Genomic DNA, 15405 nt, shown 5'->3' with positions numbered 1-15405 from the left:
AATTGTTGCACAGCACTCCTAGACCTGCCTCATCAAACCTCCTATGAGAGTCTCCTCTCTCACTCTCCATTTACCAGTTTCAATATTTTGAACCACCTTAATTTGGGGCATTTGCTTAGCTGTTCTCTTTTATTGCTGTTCTTGGAAATGTCACAAAGCTCCCAACTTAAAGGAGAGCAGCCACAATTTGGGAGATGCCAGGCCTCTGGAAACCACATGGAAGGCCACCTGACCAGTCATCCCTGTTTGACTATGACATGAAAAGACATAAACATGTACTGTGTTATGCCACTGAGAATTTACCTGTTACAGCAGATAGCCTTACCTTAATAATTCATCCAGAAATGGAAACTCAGATGCTCACCTGGGAAAGTCCAAATTTCAGCCCCTTCATTCCACACATAACAGATGAATGAAGTAACTTCCCTGAAGCTACCAAGATATTAGTACCATGGTCAGTACTAGAACCAAGGTTTCCTATCCCCCAGTGAGACCTTCACAAGTCATTAGGAAGACTAGTTGACTTTATTATGTTTATACATGCCTCCTGAAGGCCATGGCCAAGGATTGACAGTGCCCAGGTTACAGATGACTTTAATTCACCTTTCAGAATCCTTAAAAGCAAAGTGTGCCCCTGAGACCCAAATGGGACTTCACAGCTACACCAAAATAGTCTGGAGAATTTAAGTGACTCTACATTTGGAGAGATGGATGGACCTGATTCATTTGCCAAAATGCTGTTCCCATCTCACCTTATAGCCAATCTCTCCTTTGCCCAAAGGTAAGACCTCAAAAAAAGGGTTGGTTGCAAGAAAATAATAAATTTCTAAAATCTCCACAGGAGAAAGAACCTGACCCCACCTCCTCATACCTACACATAAAACCTTTCCCTGAGGAAGAACTGAGGTTGTAATACCTTTATACAATGAGGGACAGAAATATCACATAAAATGGCAGGAGAGCTGCGGACATGGTCATGGTGGGAGCCCCATCCCCACAACAGCAAGCTGCAGCGGGGAGGGATACAGGTGAGATTCCCTGCCCTGGAGCACAGGAAAAAAAGCCTTCAGTTTTAAAGTGTATCTAAACCATGAGTAAAAAAACCTGAGTTTCAGAACTAAAATACCTGCCATTTAGCGAAGAAAGTGCAGGGACTCTGGGATTAAAGATGAATGCCATGGTTTGCATTTCTTCTGTATATTGATACTGCAGCTGGATGGTCACAGGGTCCAGGCACACTTGCCAATTCCAAACAAGGTCTAAGCAACCTCCCAGCCTCAACCACACCCAGACACACATGCCAGGGATCTAGCAGTGCCACCCAGGTTCACCCCACCTGTACCCACCATCTCCCAGAGCCTACTCAAGAGATCCCCAGAGCATGCTACCTTGCTGCCTGCTTCAGTCCAATCCACCAGTGAGACCTGCGAGTTCCCTAGAGTGTATAACAGGCCTGCCAACACTGCACTAGCCTGGACTCAACCAGTGTCCATCCAGGCAGCAACCTAAAACCACTAGGCATGTACGGTTTACCTAGGGGGTCCTTCCTTCACAAGGCCAATTCTTCAGCAGTGAGAAAAGTAAACCTTTCATCTAACTCCTAATCAAGCACAGAGATTGAAGCAAAATGGGGGGACAAGAATATGTTTCAAATGACAGAACAAGACAAAACTTGGGAAAAAATAAATAAAACAGTTAACCAATTTACCTGAAAAAGAGCTCAAACAATGATTATACAAATACTCATCCAACTTGAGAATGGATGAACTCAGTGAGAATCTCAACAAAGAGAAAGAAAATATAAAAAGGAACCAGTCAGAGATAAGGAATACAGTAAGTGAAATAAAAAATACTAAAGGGAATCAACAGCTGATTACAGGATGCAGAAAACAGACCAGCAATCTGAAAGAGTAACAGAAAGCACTCAAGCTGAACAGCGAAAAGTAAAAAGAATAAAAAGGTACAAGGACAGGTTAAGGGAGCAGTGAGACATCAAAACATCCTCACATTTACATTATAGGCATCCCAGAAGTAGAAGAAAGAGAAAGGGGTAGAAAACTTATTTGAAGAAATAAGAGGAGCCAAAAGCTTCCCTAACCTGGGGAAGGAAACAGACCTCCAGGTCCAGCAGGCACAGGGACCCAAACAAAGAACCCAATGAGGTCCACACATAGACACATAATAAGTAAACTTTCAAAGACAAAGACAATCTTAAAAGCACTGAGAGAAAAGCAACGAGTTCCCTACAGGGGACACCCCATAAGGTGATCAGCTGAGTTTTTCAGCAGAAACTCCATAGGCCAGAGGGAGTGGCACAGTATAGTCAAATTGCTGAAAGGGAAAAAAACCTGCAATCAAGAATACTCTACCCAGCAAGGTTGTCATTCAGAACCGAAGGAGAGATAAAGAGCTTCTCAGATGAGCACAGGTTAAAGGAGTTCACTAGCACTAAACCAGCCTTACAGGAAATGTTAAAGGGACTTATTTAAAAGGAAAAGAAAGTACCACAACTAAAAGCAAGAAAATTGTGAAAAGAAAACCTTGCATTGGTAAAAGTGAACAGCAAAGGTAGTAGACCAATCACTGAAAAGCTATTATGAAGATCAAAAATAAAGTAGTAAAATCAACTAATTCTAAACATTAGCTAAGAGAATCACTAATGAAAAGGTGTCAAAAGAGACATTATAGACATAAAAGATGGAGGTGAGGTAGTTAAAAATGTGCTGTTAGAATACATTTGAACTTAAATGACCATCAACTTAATTTAGACTGGTATATATGTAAGCCATCATATATAAACCACTTGGTAACCACACACCTAAAGTCTATAATAGATACACAAAAAATAAAGAGAACGAATCCAACCATAAAGAAGTCATCATGCACAAAGGGAAAGAGCAAGAGAAGAAGAAAGGACCAGAGAACAAAACAAGAGGAACATTTAACAAAATGACAAAAAGCACATAGCTATCAATAATTACTTTGAAGTAAATGGACTAAATGCAGCAGTCAAAAGACACAGGGTGACTGAATGGACAAAAGGTAAGACCCATCTATATGCTGCCTACAAGGGACTCACATCAGACCTGCAGACACACACAGACTGAAACTGAAGGGATGGAGAAAGATATTCCATGCAAATAGAAATGACAAAAAAGCTGGAGTAGCAGTACTTATATCCCATGGGATAGATTTTAAAACAGAAATTGTAACAAGAGACAGAGAAGGACATCATATAATGATTAAGGGCTCAATCCAGCAGGAAGATACGACAATTGTAAATATCTACATACCCAACAGAGGAGGACCTAAATACATAAAACAAATATTAACAGACATAAAGGAGAAAAATGACAGTATTACGATAATAGTAGGGCACTTTAACACCCCACTTACATCAAAGGACAGATCAACCAGACAGAAAGTCACTAAGGAAACAGCACTTTGAATGGCATATTGGACCAAATGGACTTAATAAATATATACAGAACATTACATGCAAAAACAGCAGACTACACATTATTTTCAAGTGCACATGAACATTCTCCAGGATAGATCATGTTAGGCCACACACAAGTCTTAATAAATTTAAGAAGATTGAAATAATACCAACCATCTTTTAAGACCACAAATTATGAAATTGGAAGTCAGTTACAATTTTAAAAATGGGGAAAAAACTGCAAATGTGGAGGCAAACAGCACACCCCTAAACAACCAATAGGTCAATGAAGAAATCAAAGAGGAAATTTAAAAATACTTGAAGAATAATGAAAATTAAAAAAAACTCAAACCCTTTGGGATACAGCAAAAGCAGTTCTGAGGGGGAAGTTTATAGCAATAAAGGCCCACCTCAAAAAAAAAGAAAAATCTTAATCTAACACTACAGGTAAGGAACTGAAAGGAACAGAAAAAAAGAACAAAGCCAAAATTAGTAGAAGGAAGGAAATATTGATCAGAATGGAAATAAATGAAAGAGAGATTTTAAAAAACAATACAAAGGAGTACTACAGAGAGGGGCAGATAAAAAGATGGCAGAGTAGGAAGGCAAGGCAGAAACCTCCCAAAAACACAAAGGAAGAAACTACAGCAAATACAACTAAACCTGAAAACAACCTAGAGACTGCAGAACAGACCACCTACACCTGGGGAAGAAGACCACATAGAAAAGGGTAAAGTGGCAGAGCCACGACTGAGCAGAACCGAAGTCCTTCCCCCATCCCAGCCCATAGGCAGGAGGAAGAGGAACAGAGTGGCAAGGGGATAGGGGCACAGGAATGCTGCACACCTGGCCCTGGAGATCTGGGAGCATGAGTCCACATTGCATTGGGTTCTTGTATTAGCAGGCTGGACACCAGGGACAGGTGGAACGTGTTGGGAGGCTGAAAACAGGCATGCTCCTCCAGTCTTGAGACCCAAAGCAGAAGCAGCAGTTTGAAAGCTTTGCCAGTAGTGATAAGAATGCAAGAGAGGAAAGGGTTGGATGGACCTCTCTCCTCAGGAGACAGGACAGGTGGGTGATACCTCCACAAGCTGTCCCTCAGCCCAGCAGTTCAGGAAATCTTGAGGGCCCCAGAAACTCCAACACTCCTGCTTGCAACTCAGCCCCAAGCACCTCCCTATGCCTCATTGCCAGTGAGCCAACCCACTCGGCCCAGGAGCAACATCAGACTTTGCTGCCTGGCAGGCAGAGGAAGATTATTCCAGCTTTCTCAGCCTGGTTTCAGCCCAACTGGGAAGGTGCCTACAGGAGCCAGCTCCAAGAGCTCCTACCTCCCTGCTGGTGTCCAATCCACTGCTGTGTGTCCTGCGCTGACTCAGAGCTTCACAACAGTCCCACCCACCCCATCAATCCTGCAGCACCACCATCATTGCTGGGCAGGCAGAGGGTGGCCCTGTGCACAGTGATCCCAGAAGAGGCTTCTGCTCATCACAAAAGTGTATGAAGCAAATTGCCAGCACTGCAGACTCAGACCACTACTGGCAGACAGACAGAAAGGTGCCCTCACCTACTGCACACCAACAGCAACTGGGTCTCCCACAAAGTAGAACCATGCACCAGAGAGTAAAGAATCTTGAGCTTCCAGACACCATAGGATGCCTCCTTCATAAAGCTATTACTCTACGGGCCAAGAAGCATAGCAGATCCATCTAATACAAGGAAGAAACACAGAAACCCTGACAAAATGAGGAGGCAGAGGAATATGTTCCAAACAAAACTACAGCACAAGACACCAGAAATAAACCTAAATGAAATGGAGATCACCAATCTTCTTACTAAAGATTTCAAAGTAAACATCATAAATATGCTCAATATTTACAGGTAGTCAAGATCTCAGAGAGGACTTCAGTAATGAGATAGAAGATCTTAAAAAGCCTCTCAGATCTGAAGAATACAGTATCAAAATGAAACATACAATGGAGGGAATGAATAATAGATTACTGCAACTAGAGGAGACAGTCAATGAAAAGGAAACGAGAACAGGAACACATTGAAGCTGAGGAAAAGAGAGAGAAAAGGATCTCTGGGAATGAAACAATGGTAAGAGAGCTGTGTGACCAATCCAAAAGGAACAATATTCACATTTTAGGGGTACCAGAAAAAGAGGGAGACAAAGGGATAGAAAGATTCATTGAGGAAATAATTTTTGAAAATTTCCCCAAACTGGGGAAGGAAATAGATATTTAGGTCATGGAAGGGCAGAGAGCCTCTAACAAAAGGAAACCCAGGAAGACAACACAAAGATATATAATAATTAAAATGGCAAAGATTAAGAATAAGGAGAGAGTATCCAAGGCAGCCAGAAAGAGAAAAAAAGATTACTTATAAAGGAAACCACTTCAGGCTATCAGCAGACTTCTCAGCAGAAACTTTACAGTCCAGAAGGGAATGGCATGAAATATTTAATGTACTGAAACAGAAGGACCTTCAACCAAGAATCCTCTCTCTGGCAAGATTATCATTTAAAGTTGAAGCAGGGATTAAACAATTTCCAGAAAAACAAAGGCTCAAAGGATTTATAACTAAAGAAGCATTACACTATACATTAAAGGGACTGCTGTAGATGAAAGTGTTCCTAAGGCTAAATAGCTTTCACCAATGAAAATAAACCCACAGTAAAGGTAGTAGAACAACTAATTACCAAGCAAGTACAAAATTAAAAGAAGCAAACTCAACTACAAACAAAATCAGCCAAGGGATACACAGAAAGTGCAGATTATGACATTAATACAATATAGACACATGCATATATGGTCAATCAATATACAATAACAGAGCCATGAATATACAGTAAGAATAGGACAGCTTCTTCAACAACTGGCATGGGAAAACTGGACAGATGCATGTGAGAGAATGAAACTGGATTATTGTCTAACTCTATATACAAAAGTAAACTTGAAATGGATCAAAGACCTGGAAATTGTTTAATCCCTGCTTCAACTTTAAATGATAGTCTTGCCAGGTAGAGGATTCTTGGTTGAAGGTCCTTCAGTACATTAAATATTTCATGCCATTCCCTTCTGGACTGTAAGTCATCAAACTTTAAAACTCTTAGAAGAAAACATTGGCAAAAATCTCTTGAACATAAGTATGAGCAATTTTTTCCTGGACACATCTCCTTGGGCAAGGGAAACAAAATAAAAGTGGTGTCCTTTTTCTGTACAGCAAAGGACACCACAAGCAGAAGAAAAAGGAAGCCTACAGTATGGGAGAATATATTCATAAATGATTTATTCAATAAGGGGTTAACATCCAAAATATATAAAGAACTCATATACCTCAACACCAAAAAATAAATAAAATAAAATAAGTGGATTAAAAAATGGGCAGAGGACTTGAACAGACACTTCTCTAAAGAAATACAAATGGTCAACAGGCAATTGAAAAGATGTTCCATTCACATCGACTAATCATCAGGGAAATGCAAATCAAAACCACAATGAGATATCATCACACACCAGTTAGGATGGTGACTATCCAAAAGACAAGAAATAACGAATGTTGGTGAGGATGCAGAGAAATGGGAACTCTCCTACACTGTTGGTGGGAATGTAAATTTGTGAAACCACTGTGGAAAGCAGTATGGAGGTTCCTCAAAAGACTAAAAATATGAATACCATTCAATCCAGTAATTCCACTTCTAGGAATTTACCTGAAGAAAACAAAATCCGTGCATCAAAAATACATATACACCCCTATGTTTATTGTCACACTATTTGCAATAGCCAAGATATGGAAGCAACCTAAGTGTCCATCAATAGATGAATAGATAAAGAAGAAGTGGTACATATACACATGGAATTTTATTCAGTCATAAAAAGAAAAGAAATCTTGCCATTGTCAACAACATGGATGGATCTAAAGGGTATTATACTCAGTTAAATAAGCCAGGCAGAGAAAGACAAATGCCATATGATTTCACTTGTATGTGGAATATAAAAACAAAGCAAAACAGAAGGAGAGAAGGGATTAAAGATGGCAGCGTGAGAGGTGAGACAGAGCCTTCCTCCTAAAACTGCATATAATATGAAAATATAATTAATACAACTAATCCTGAGAGAGCAACAGGAAAGAGGACTGCGCCAGACTGCATATGCCTGGAGAAAAGAGCAGACCTCATGAAACAGGGTAACATACCAAAGCTGTGGCCCAGTGGGACCCAAGCCCTTCTCCCACCCCAGCTCACTGGTGGGAGGAAGAGAAATGGACTGGGGAGGGAGTGAAGGCCTGGGACTGCTGAATACCTAACTCCAGAGATCTGCTCTGGGAGCACAAACTTACATTTCATGGTGCTTTCATGATACTTTCGTGATTACGGGGTTGGAAAGCTAAGACACAGAAGTCCTGGAGAGGCTGAGATGCCAGCCGCTTGTGGAAAGCAGGGATCCATATCAGGCTGCTCTGCGACAAAGTTTATACGTGTGTGCTCGGCCCACTGGTTCAGGCAGTGGAGACAGGCACAGCAGCTGGGAAGCAGGAAACAGCTCTTTCCTCCCTCCAGGCAACAATCCCACTACCCTGCAACCCCCGACATTGCTTCAGGGGCTGAGCAGCTCCACAGAGTAGAGCTTCTGGGCACTAGAGGGCACCATATACAAATATGAAACACCAAAGGAACCTGATTCAGAGTAAAATTAATATAACCCCTGAGAAAGATGACATGGACCTCATGACTCTTCCTTAAAGGGAGTTCAAAATAAAAATCATTAACATGCTAATGGAGGTACAGAAAGATATTCAAGAACTCAGGAATGAATTGCGGTCGGAGTACCAATCATTGAAGAGCACAATAGAGGGTATTAAAAGCAGATTAGATACAGTGGAGGAGACGATAAATGAAATACAAACTAGAGAAGAGGAATACAAAGAAACTGAGGCACAGAGAGAAAAAAGGATCTCTAAGAATGACAGAATACTGAGAGAACTGTGTGACCAATCCAAATGGAACAATATTCACATTATAGGGATACCAGAAGAAGAAGAACAGAGAGAAAGGGATAGAAAGTTTCTCTGAGGAGGTAATTGCTGAAAACTTCCCCAATCTGGGGAAAGAGACAGTCTCTCAGGCAATGGAGACCCACCGATCTCCCAACACAAGGAACCCAAGGAAGACAACACCAAGACATATAGTAATTAAAATGGCAAAGATCAATGATAAGGACAGACTGTTAAAAGCAGCCAGAGAGAGAAATAAGATCACATACAAAGGAAAGCCCATCAGGCTAACATCAGACTTCTCAGCAGAAACCTTACAGGCCAGAAGGGAGTGGCATGATGCATTTACTGCAATAAAGCAGAAGGGCCTGGAACCAAGATTACTTTATCTGGCAAGATTATCTTTTAAATTTGAAGGAAGGATTAAACAATTTCCAGATAAGCAAAAGCTGAGAGAATTTACCTCCCACAAACCATCTCTATAGTCTATTTTGGAGGCACTGCTATAGATGGAAGTGTTCCTAAAGTTTAATAGCTGTCACCAGCGGTAAAAAAAAAACCACACTAAAGAAAGTAGAACAGCTAATTACTAAGCAAATGCAAAATTAAATTAACTATCCCCAAAGTCAATCAAGGGATAGACAAAGAATACAGAATATGATACCTAAAATATAAAGAATGAAGGAGGAGAAAAAGAAAAGAACCCTTAGATTGTATTTGTAATAGCATATTAAGTGAGTTAAGTTAGACTCTTAGATAATAAGGAAGTTAACCCTGAACCTTTGGTAACCACAAATCTAAAGTCTGAAATGGCAATAAGTACATACTTATCGATAATCACCCTAAATGTAAGTGGACTGAATGCAGTCCTCCTAAAACTGCATATAATATGAAAATATAATTAATACAACTAAGAGAGCAACAGGAAAGAGGACTGCGCCAGACTGCATATGCCTGGAGAAAAGAGCAGACCTCATGAAACAGGGTAACATACCAAAGCTGTGGCCCAGTGGGACCCAAGCCCATCCTCCAGTACTTGTATCAGACGAAATAGACTTCAAAACAAAGAAAGTCACAAGAGACAAAGAACAACATTACATAATGATAAAGGGGTCAATCCAACAAGAAGATATAACCATTATAAATATCTATGCTCCCAACACAGGAGCACCTACATATGTGAAACAAGTACTAACTCAATTAAAGGGAGAAATAGAATGCAATGCATTCATTCTACAAGACTTCAACACTCCACTCACTCTGAAGGACAGATCAAGCAGACAGAAAATAAGTAAGGACACAGAGGCACTGAACAACACACTAGAACTGATGAACCTAACAGACGTCTACAGAACTCACACCCAAAAATAGCAGAATACACATTCTTCTCAAGTGCACATGGAACATTTTCAAGAATAGATCATATACTAGGCCACAAAAAGAGCCTCAGTAAATTCAAACAGATTGAAATTGTACCAACCAGTTTCTCAGACCACAGAGGTATGAAACTAGGTATAAATTATCAAAGAAAATGAAAAATCCCACAAACACATGGAGGCTTCACAACATGCTCCTAAATAACCAATGGATCAATGACCAAATAAAAACAGAGATCAAGCAATATTTGGAGACAAATGACAACAATAATTCAACACCACAAAATCTGTGGGATGCAGCCAAGGCCATGCTAAGAGAAAAGGATATTGCAATACAGGCCTACCTAAAGAAAGAAGAGCAATCCCATATAAGCAGTCTAAACTCACAATTAATGAAACTAGAAAAAGAAGAACAAATGAGGCCCAAAGTCAGTAGAAGGAGGGACATAATAAAGATTAGAGCATAAATAAATAAAATCAAGAAGAATAAAACAATAGAAAGAATCAATGAAAGCAAGAGCTGGTTCTTTGAGAAAATAAACAAAATAGACAAACCCCTAGCCACACTTATCAAGAAAAAAAGAGACTCTACACACATAAACAGAATCAGAAATGAGAAAGGAAAAATCAATACACACACCACAGAAATACAAAGAATTATTAGAGAATACTATGAAAAAGTATATGCTAACAAACTGGATAACCTAGAAGAAATGGGCAACTGTCTAGAAAAATACAACCTTCCAAGGCTGACTAAGGAAGAAACAGAAAATCTGAATAGACCAATTACCAGCAACAAAATCGAACTGGTAATCAAAAAACTACCCAAGAACAAAACTGCTGGACCAGATGGCTTCACCGCAGAATTTTATCATTTAGTGAAGACCTAATACCCATCCTCCTTAAAGTTTTCCAAAGAGTAGAAGAAGAGGAAATACTTCCAAACCCATTCTATGAAGCCAGCATCACTCTAATTCCAAAACCAGGCAAAGACCCCACCAAAAATGAAAATTACAGACCAATATCCCTGATGAACATAGATGCAAAAATACTCAACAAAATATTAGCAAACCAAATTCTAAAATACATTAAAAATATCATCTGTCATGATCAAGTAGGTTTTATTCCAGGAATGCAAGGATGGTACAACATTCGAAAATCCATCACCATCATCCACCACATCAATGAAAAGAAGGACGAAAATCACATGATCATCTCCATAGATGCTGAAAAAGCACGTGACAAAATTCAACATCCATTCATGATAAAAACTCTCAACAAAATGGGTATAAAGGGCAAGTACCTCAACATAATAAAGGCCATATATGACAAACCCACAGCCAACATCATACTTAACAGTGAGAAGCTGAAAGCTTTTCCTTAAGATTGGGAACAAGTCAAGGATGCACACTTTCCCCACTTCTATTCAACACAAAGAAATAAAAGGCATCCAGATTGGCAAGGAAGAAGTTAAACTGTCCCTGTTTGTAAATGACATGACATTGTACATAAAAAAAACCCCTAAAGAATCCACTTCAAAAGTACTAGATCTAATATCTGAATTCAGCAAAGTTTTAGGATACAAAATTAATACACAGAAATCTGTGGCATTCCTATACACTAACAATGAACTAGCAGAGAGAGAAATCAGGAAAACAATTCCATTCACAATTGCATCAAAAGGAACAAAATATCTAGGAAAAAATCTAACCAAGGAAGTGAAAGACCTATACCCTGAAAACTAGAAGACAATTTTAAGAGAAATTAAAGAAGATACCAATAAATGGAAACTCATCCCATGCTCATGGATAGAAAGAATGAATATTGTCAAAATGGCCATCCTGCCTAAAGCAATCTATAAATTCAATGCAATTCCTATCAAAATACCAACAGCATTCTTCAACAAACTAGAGAAAATTGTTCTAAAATTCATAAGGAACCACAGAACACCTCGAATAGCCAAAGCAATTCTGAGAAGGAAGAATAAAGCTGGGGCATTACACTACCCAACTTCAAGCTCTACTACAAAGCCACAGTAATAAAGACAATTTGGGACTGGCACAAGAACAGACCCATAGACCAATGGAACAGACTAGAGAGCCCAGATATAAACCCAACCATATATGGTCAACTAATACATGATAAAGGAGCCATGGATATACAATATCACCTCTTCAACATTGGTGTTGGCAAACAGCTGGACAGCTACATGCAAGAGAATGAAACTGGATTATTGTTTAAGCCCATACACAAAAGTAAACTCAATGTGTATTAAATATTAAAGACTTGAATCTAAGTCATGAAACCATAAAACTCTTAGAAGACACCATAGGCAAATGTCTCCTGAATATAAGCATGAGCAACTTCTTCCTGAACACATCTCCTTGAGCAAGGGAAACAAAGCAAAAATCAACTCATGGGATTACATCAAACTAAAAATTTTCTGTACAGCAAAGGACACTATCAACAGAACAAAAAGCATCCTACAGTATGGGAGAATATATTTGTAAATGACATATCTGACAAGGAGTTAACATCCAAAATATATAAAAATCTTACACGCCTCAACACCCAAAAAGCAAATAACCTGATGACCAAGTGGGCAGAGGATATGAAGAGATGGTGCTCCAAAGAAGAAATTCAGATGGCCAACAGACACATGAAAAGATGCTCCACATCACTAATCATGCAAATTAAAACCACAATGAGATATCACCTCACACCAATAAGGATGGCCAGCATCAAAAAGATTAAGAACAACAAATGCTGGTGAGGATGTGGAGAAAGGGGAACCATCCTACACGGCTGCTGGGAATGTAAGCTAGTTCAACCATTGTGGAAAGCAGTATGGAGGTTCCTCAAAAAACTTAAAATAGAAATATCATTTGACCAGGGAATCCCACTCCTTGGAATTTACCCAAAGAACATAACTTCTCAGATTCAAAAAGACACATGCATCCCTATGTTTACCACAGCCCTTCTTACAATAGCCAAGATACGGAAGCAACCTAAGTGTCCATCAATAGATGAATGGATAAGGAGGATGTGGTACATATACACAATGGAATACTATTTGGCCATAAGAAAGAAACAAATCCTACCATTTGCAACAACATGGATGGAGCTGGAGGATATTATGCTCAGTGAAATAAGCCAGGCAGAGAAAGACAAATGCCAAATGATTTCCCTCATTTGTGGAGTATAACAATGAAGCAAAACTGAAGGAACAAAATAGCAGCAGACTCAGAGACTCCAAGAATGAACTAGTGGTTACCAAAGGGGAGGGGTGTGGGAGGGTGGGTGGGGAGGGAGGGAGAAGGAGACTTAGGGGTATTATGTTTAGTACACATGGTGTGGGTGATCACGGGGCAAACAGTGTAGCACAGAGAAGGCACATAGTGGCTCTGTGGCATCTTGCTGCACTGATGGACAGTGACTGCATTGGGGTATGGGTGGAGACTTGATAATATGGGTAAATGTAGTAATGACATTGTTTTTTCATGTGAAACCTTCATAAGAGTGTATATCAATCATACCTCAATAAAAATTTAAAAAAACAGAAGGAGAAAAACTGCAGTAGACTCGTAGACACTGAGAAGTGACTAGTGGTTACCAAAGGGGAGGGTTTGGATTAAGTCAGGGGGATGAAAGGGCACAATAATTCACAATCACACTATAAATTGGTTATGGGGACAGTTGTACAGCATGGAGAATATAGTCAATGATTTTATAACATCTTTCTATGTTGATAGATAGTAATGACACTAGTGGGAGTCAGGATTTAATAAGATGGGTAACTGTTGAACCATTGTGTTGTACACTTGAAACAAATATAAGATTGTATATATCAATGATACTTTTAAAAAAAAAGGTAACCACTATAGTAACTCTAGAAAGAGCTTCTTTCTCTAATAACATGTAAGAAAACCAGGAGTGGAGTATATCTGGGAGAAGAAAAATGCATTAATTACCTTAGCTTTTATGGGAAATAATACTGAGTTCATAAATTAAGAAAAATTGATATGTGTATTACCAGAATTATGATAACAAGAGTTAAAAACAAATAGTTAAAAGTGGCTATATTGAGAAGTGATACTAGGGAAGAGATAAAATATATAAAGGATCAATTAAACTAGGTGCTGGTTGTTTGAAAAGATAAACAAAACTGATAAGCTTTTAGGTAGATTCACCAAGAAAGAGAACTGAAATAATATCAGAAATGAAAGAGATGTTACAATTGACTCCACAGAAATATACACAATCATAAGAGATGATTATGAAAAATCATGTGCCACCAAACTGGACAACCTAGAAGAAATAGATAAATTCCTAAAAACACAATCTCCCAAGACTGAACCAGGAAGGAACAGAAAGTTGGAACACACCAGTAACAAAATTGAAGGGGTAGTCAACAAATTCCCAACAAACCAAAGTCCAAGGTCAGAATGATGGCTTTTCAGGTGATTTCTACCAAACATTTAAAAAACAGTTAATACTTGTCCTACTAAAACTATTCCATAAAGTTGAAGACAGGAAAGCTTCCGAATTCATTGCAATAGGCCAGCATTACCTTAATACCAAAACAGATGAAGACACTACAAAAAAAGAAAATTACAGATCAATAACCCTCATGGACACACATGCAAAAATTCTCAAAAAAATTAGCAAGCAATCCAAAATCAGAAATATATTTAAAAGATCACAATGACCAAGTGGGATTTATTCCAGGGATGCCAAGATGGTTCAATATCTGCAAATCAATCAATATGATGCACCATATTAACAAAAAGAAGAATAAAAACCATATGGTCATCTCAATAGATGCTGAAAAGGTAATTTGACAAAATTCAACATCCATTCATGCTAAATACTCCCAACAAAGTGGCTACAGAGGGAACATATCTCAACATAATAAAGCTCATCCATGACAAGCCCACAGCTAATATCATACTCAATTGCAAAAAGCTGGAAACTTTTTCTCTAAGATCAAGAGCAAGACAAGAATGCCCACTCTCACCACTTTTACTCAACATAGTCCTAGAAGTCCTAGCCATAGCAACCAGACAAAAATAAACAAATAACAGGCATCCAAGTTAGTAAGGAAGATGCAAAACTGTTGCTATTTGCCTATGACATGATACTATATATAGAAAATCCTAAAAACTCCACCAAGAATTCAGTAAAGTCACAAGATACAAAATCAGTATACAGAAATCTGTTGCAATTCTATATACATATGATAAGCAAGCAGAAAAAGAAATTGAGAAATAAATCCCACTTACAGTTTCATCAAGTAGAATACAACATCTTAGAATAAATCTAACCAAAGAGGTGAAAGATCTGTACTTTGAAAACTATAAAACACTGATGAAAAAAATTAATAATGCAAATGGAAAACTATCCCATGCCCATGGATAGGAAGTAATATTGTTAAAATGACTATACTGCCCCCAAAGCAATCTATAGTCAATGTAATCCCTATCAAATACCAGTGACACTTTTGACATTTTTTACAGAGCTAGAGAAGTAGTCCTGCAACTTGTATGGAACCACAAAACACTCCAAAGAATCAATGCAATCTTGAGAAATAAGAGC

The 15405-nt window shown here is 38.8% G+C and overlaps 1 long non-coding RNA gene across 1 annotated transcript in view; it reads right to left on the bottom strand.

Moving 5' to 3' along the window:
• The window catches only part of LOC108383248 (uncharacterized), a 274618-nt gene that overhangs the window by 28420 nt on the left and 230793 nt on the right, over positions 1 to 15405 (bottom strand). The gene's annotated exons all lie outside the window — the stretch shown is intronic.

This window comes from Manis javanica, chromosome 10 (assembly GCF_040802235.1).
Source record: "Manis javanica isolate MJ-LG chromosome 10, MJ_LKY, whole genome shotgun sequence".
In the NCBI taxonomy this organism is placed as follows: Eukaryota; Metazoa; Chordata; class Mammalia; order Pholidota; family Manidae; genus Manis; species Manis javanica.
Note: the sequence above shows the minus strand (reverse complement) of the source record. Positions and strands in the feature narration are given on the sequence as shown.